This window comes from Telopea speciosissima, chromosome 3 (assembly GCF_018873765.1).
Source record: "Telopea speciosissima isolate NSW1024214 ecotype Mountain lineage chromosome 3, Tspe_v1, whole genome shotgun sequence".
Taxonomy (NCBI): Eukaryota; Viridiplantae; Streptophyta; class Magnoliopsida; order Proteales; family Proteaceae; genus Telopea; species Telopea speciosissima.
In genome coordinates, this window is record NC_057918.1 from 14,695,864 (window position 1) to 14,702,478 (window position 6,615).

Genomic DNA, 6,615 nt, shown 5'->3' on the forward strand with positions numbered 1-6,615 from the left:
TAGACTTTGTATGAATATATATATGGCTCTCTAAATGTAGTGAGCAGTTAACACTTGATTTCTTCATTTCATTTCACAAATGATGAATCTTAGAGTTCCACAGAGTACATACACAGTAAAATAAGTAAGGGAAAAAGAATTGGTTGCGTACGTGGCCTTACACAAGCGCGGGGGCCAATGAGAGTGAGCACAGACGCATCAACATGGATGCAATCTTTTATTTCATAGGGGGAGGGTTATGTCTAGGGACAAGGGCCATATATGCGACCAGGCGGCATTCTTTTTACCAATAAGTAATTACGCAATTTAACCAATTCGATTATATTATCAGGTTCTACTTAGGGTCACAACTGAATTAGTCAAGGAGGATTGGAAGAGGGGAGAGAATGCGCGACGCCAGCATAAATTTATAGCAAAAATTATTGCTTATAGGTTTAAGCTGGTTATATATTGATGATTTGGTGAGTTATAATTAATTGATTTTTTTTTTTATCTCAGGTAGGAATATCACAGTTAGTATTCTTCTTTGTCGTAAAGTTGCTCGAGGTTTTGAAAGATAGAATAACTCTATTTCTATCCTTCTCAAACTTGATATTCATAAAACTTTTGATTCTTTGAGATGAGAATATATTACTCACTTTTTGTACAAAATGGACTTCCCTAGCTCCTAACTTTATTCACTATATCCATTGTATCTCTACTGCACATTTCTCTTTATTTTTAAAAATCATCTTATGATTTTTACCAAAGCTTCCCCAACCCCTATTTTCTTTAGATACCTGCTTGGATATGTTTGTTCTTCATATCCTCTTAAATCCTTGTCATTCTTCTCTGGGGTGTCTGATGGCATAGAAGCTCAATTCAAAGACATTTTAATTTTGGCATTGATGAAGGAATTTTCCCTATTAAATATCTGCATCTTCCATTGATCTTTTCGAAGTTGTCTGCTCATCATTGTTCCCTTATTATAGAAAGCTAGACTTCGGAAAAAAATTACGAAGGTGACCTGGGACTTTAAGGGGTTATGAAATCTAACATGGTGAGCATCATTAAACTAATCTGAAAAATTGTGTCTACAAGAAGAGCATTTGGAGTGATTGGGTATACTCAACATACTTAAAGTTAGACTCCATTTGAACTGCCACTTGCCCTAACGATGCATCTTGGGTTTGGAGGAAAATGCTTAAGTATAGACACCTTGCTAGTGATGCCATTCGTTCTACCATTGACGATGATTGTGACACATATTTTTGGCTTGACAACTAACAACCAAAAGGTGAACTTATTTCCAAATATGGTGATCGAATAAGGTATGATGATGGTTCTGATCGAAAGAATGGCCAACGTCACTTTGTTATCCAAGATGGTAGTTGGTGTCCAAATCCTAGTACTTCTAGTGATGTGATTAAGGCTTGGTCTAGTCTCTCTTCTTCTTTGGTGAGACCTAGGGGTAGTGGAGATTTAGTTCTATGACTTTCAAAATTTTCAAAGAAATTTACCTCTGTCTTTGCCTGGAATTTAATTAGATCAAAATCATCAAAAGTTTTTTGGCATAAGATTGTTTAGTTCAATTCAAATATCTTAAACATAGTTTTACTGTTTGGCATGCTCTGAACTTGTCTCTTACTACCCATGATTAGTTCTTCCTTAAGAAATCTATCTATCGTTAACTATTATCTTTGTTGGAACTCTCAAGAAAGGATCATAACTTCTTTTTCTGTCCTTTTTTTGCACATCTGTTCGAAAAGAGGTTTTTAGTAAGTGTTGACCTCATCAAATATCTATTCCTTCCTTTCAGAAAGATTGGAGGTGAATCTTAAAAAAGTTCAGTGATGAATCAATCTATGACCACTGAAGCACTGAACCAAGACCCACCTCTCTCAGTAAAATATATATATATATATATGGGTTAGTTGGGAGCTATGATCGTTTGATATGTTTGGGGTGGCTCAAACGCGTATAAATATTTCACATTTGACCGGTTGATCACCATCTTGAGTTTGGGAGATCCTATCAAGGGGCAACCAATGGAATCGACATCCTCTACTTCCGCCTGCCCCTACTTCTATGTGTGCCATACACACAACGAGGCGCGCAAAGACCGCCTTACCCCCACTCAGGCAAGGTGCTCGGGCAGGGATAAGGCAATCTTTGCGCGCCCTGTTGTGTGTAGGGCGCACACGAAAGTAGGAGGAGGCGAAAGTAGAGGATCCGGACTCCAACCAATGAGGGTGTTTTCTACATGTTTATGTGAACTAAGAATCTCTGCTTACTTAGAAAAAATACTAAGAATCCGTAGAGGATTCTTTCTTAGCCCACTATAGTCTCCACTTGCATGCGGAATCAACACGTCCTAAATAAACGCTAGGTTGCCCTAATCAATCTTTTTTTTTTTTTTGTGGGGTAAGAGGGTTGCCCTAATTAATCATGAATAAAAAGCATGACAGATTTCAACTTGCAATTCATTACCTATACCTTGTAGCAAGGCCTTAGAATGCAAATTGATTGATTTGGCTATGCATGGGTGATGGGTCCATGCTAGATGAACAATTGGTAATCCATCATTTTGTAGTCATTTTATAATTTAGGGGAAGGTATTCATACACGGGACATTCTCCTATCAACTCCATCAAATAGGGTGGATAGACAAGTATGTCAATCTGACTGCATTTAATGGTAGTCGTGCACATACACAGCTGTGTATGAACACGTTTGACTATAATCTAAGATACAACTTAATTACACGGTTAATTTGGTTTCAATCCCTATATTTTGGTACTGTTGAGGGATTGTAAATTTCTCCTTCAATTCTTACATATGGCAAAAGCATAGGCCATTGTTACTAGTTTGATGTAAGAAAAATCTATGATAATTATTACTTGAATAGACTTTATTAAAAGAAAAGGAGAAAATATTACAATAGCACCCAAAGGTAAACAAGGAACCAGCATATTGTCTCTTCTTGAGAATTTTAGATTAGGCTTCTCTAAGTTGGCTTAGTTGTATTGTTTTATTTGCTGTATTTGCTTCTTCCATCTTATTTCCCTTTGGATGCTTTTAATTCTTTTTTTCAGCTTTTCTTTCAATAAAGTCTATTCACCCAAAAAAGGAAAAAAAAAAAGAGTTTTCTTACTAATTAAGGATAGGAATAGTATACTTTATAAATTAATGTTCATCATTATATTGAATGTGCCCTCACTAGGAAATAGATCATTATATGCCTTGTGTGTTTTATTTGTCATGTGGAAGAGTGATTAGAAAATTCTGACCATTGGATATTTAGAAAATGATTTGAAGATATCAAATTTCAGATATAGATTCAATATGTCCTCTCAAATGTAGGCATACCCTCCCGTATATGTCCATGCACCCAATTTTAATCCCTTAACAGCATATATGTTGCTTTCAATACCCTTGTTTTACTACTCGACAAGCTCAGATTAGGCTAAAACTTGACAGGTGGACAAAAGACCTTGGGATCCACCGATGTATAAACTGTCAATCCCATCTGATCAATGCCAAGTGGCAGTTATTGAAGGGCGTGCTATTATTCTACTTGCAAGTGAGGGCATGCCCAATGCTCATCTAATAGTTATAAAATTAAAGATTAATGTAAGAGAGAGGGTTCTCTGAGCAAGCAGGATACTTTACACCCTCTCGCATCTATTTTTATAATCATTGTTTTTCTCACTTTTTAAAAATATTTTTATAATACATGTGAGAAGGTGTATACACGCCTTAGACTTCGAGAGCTTTTTCTGTTAATGTAAATATACATTGTTATATTTTACATCATAAATACTAAATCACACACACACACATTAATTTATTGATCTGATTCTAGATCTAGTTTTTTGAACCAATTTGTTTATTAGTTTAGGCCGGTTTTGATTCGTTTCTCCCAATGGTTCCAGAACTGATAGATCAATTAAGAACAACTGGGACCAAAAGCGTTTCGAAGTTAAAAGAGACATATTCCTAACCCTAATCATACATAATTCAAGGTTTGTAGAGAAAGAGCCAAAGCCTGAAGAGAAAATATAGAAAGAAAAATCCTACGCTTGCGACGACTTTTTTGGGGTTTTTTTTGTCTAGGATCCGATAAGAAGTCTCTCTCTTTCTCTCATGCTAAAGTGGTGATATTTGAATAGGATACCGATGAAGATGAGAGATTAGATTACCTTGGGTTGTCGGGATCATCCATCATAAATTGGTTTCACTATTAATTTGAGAAATGCCCCTTGGAGGTTAAATCCAATAGTGGTTTTTTATTTTTTTTAAATAATAATAATGTGACCAAGTGGTCACGGGTTTGAGTTTGGAAACAATTCCTCTGTGAAAATAAGGTAAGATTGCATATATTATGATGACCCTCCCCAGGCCCTACAGTGGCGGGCGAGAGCCTCGTACACTAGCTACGTCCTTTAATCCAATACCGGTTCTCAAACCTACATTTGTGGAAAGGGAACCAAATTTTAGTGATTGCAAAGTGGTTAAGCTTCGAAAAAACCCCATTCATATATATAATGTGGTAGAATAATAATGCTCCCAAGTTGAAAGCACCATCATATGTGGCACATTAATTAAACAAAAATACAAAGCATTTGAGATTGAATATACTTAAAAAGCAAAAGAACACTGGCTCCTGCACCTAGACACTGGAGGGCGCAAAATTACCACCCAACCTTTCTTGAAATAACAAATCTCAATTACCATCCGTGTTGATGTTGTACGTGCTCTCATTGAAAATATATAGAGAAAATTTTGATATTACTATTGAGATGGACCATCAAATTTGAAATGAGATAATTGCCTCTTGGGTGAAGTGGCATTAATCATACCATGTGTGGAATACACCCATGTCCATGTTTTTGAAATGAGCTAATCAACTTTGTTGCAAAAAGACGGAAAAAAATATGGAGGGGACAAAATGACGCCCTAAAAGTTGTACAATATAAAGAATAAGAGCTCCCGGCGAGGATCGAACTCGCGACCTTTCGCTTACGAAGCAAACGCATTACCTCTATGCTACGGAAGCGGTGCGAGTTTGATTTTACATAAAAACAAATAAATCAAATTAAGAAAATCAAAATTATGTTTAACACTTTCTTTGATTTTTCACAACTCGATCTCCTCCCGCTCCCCAGTCCCCACTTAACAGTTCAGACGGCTTGAACGCAATTTGGCTCTCCTCCGTTGCAAAACCAAGTTTCAGTTTCAACTGCAGAAAAGAAAACGAAAAAATGTGTGCGGAATAGATTTGATTCCCTGTTGTGATAATCGATTTCTCTCTTTTGCTTCTCGATTACAAACCTCCTTCAGAGACTGACGAGGTAATAGCTATATCCCACTCTGAAATCTGGATACAAATGATCTGGCAACTGTTTTCTTTGGTGTCATTGTTCTTTAATTTTCTCCATTTTCTTTGCTTCGACTTCAATCTCAATCCAAACAGTGAATCTACGTTTTAAATTAAGTTTGTTTATGTTTAAAAACACACACACACACACAATCCCCTAACTCTTGGAATCCTAGCGGCTGCCCCCTTCTTCTCCTTTTCCGTTTCCGTTTGAGTTCAATGGCGGCCGGCGATTCTCAGCCTAAGGCTAAATACGCCCTGCCCCTTCCTCTTCTCCGTCTTCATTCCCGATCATTTGCAGCGGCGGGAACACTTTTCATTCCTCTTCTTTTGGACTCCCCACACCACCCCAGGATTTGTTGGCTTGGTGCAGAGAAGAGGCAAAGGAAGCTTATTATATATTTTCAACGGGGAATCCCTTCTTGAGCCAGTTGGTATCTTTTTGGTCTTACATTACTCCCTTAAATGTTGCTCAAAGAATCTTTATTTGCATGAATTCGTTATGTTTTATTTGTTGTATTTTAGGTAGTCGTTGCCCAGCCGGACTGGTTCTCAGACTCTTTCCAATAATTTTGATTAACTTTAAACTGGTTCTGTAGCAGTTAGTAATCTTACCAGATCCTTTAAAGAGAACTTCTGTTGTTCCCATGCAAGTTCAGTTTTAAATTTAATGTAATTTTTGCATTGGGTATTTCGAAGGATAATTTCAGTTTTGAATCTTAACACAGAGCATAAACTGTTAAATCAATACTCAACAGCAGTAACAGTAATGCAGTAGCATAAAAGCAACAGTAAGAAAAATCCAGTCAGAGAGAGCTCAGGGTCTAAAATATATATTCACATGATGTCGTTGATATTTGATTTGTTAAATGATAATCTTATGAGATGTAATAGGGGATATTATATTGTGTTTAAATCATTTTCTACATGCTATTATTTTGTTTATTCGGTGGTGCATGTCTGTTGCATGGTGAATATATGCCCGTATTTTTGCTTACTGAGTGGCCGTATTAAACACGTACCGTATCATTGCCATATGTGTTTTATTCCACTGGATTTTTGAAAAATATTATTTCTGTCTGACCCGTTTAATTGGCGTACGTATCCATACCCATTTTATTGTCATTCCCGAACTTATTAACTAAGCTAGTAACCAAACAATTTCAATTTCTTTCTCATAAATTATTCTTGGAAATAGGACAGAAAGAGAAATAGAAATCACACCAAAGATAGCTATCCCTTGCCAGTATGGCACT

General features: G+C 36.5%; 1 non-coding gene across 1 annotated transcript; it reads right to left on the bottom strand.

Annotated features, from left to right (window-relative positions):
* Nucleotides 1–4,966: 4,966 nt before the first annotated feature.
* Nucleotides 4,967–5,038, bottom strand: TRNAT-CGU. Its single transcript has one exon. It is a non-coding gene; the product is annotated as a tRNA-Thr (tRNA).
* Nucleotides 5,039–6,615: the final 1,577 nt, after the last annotated feature.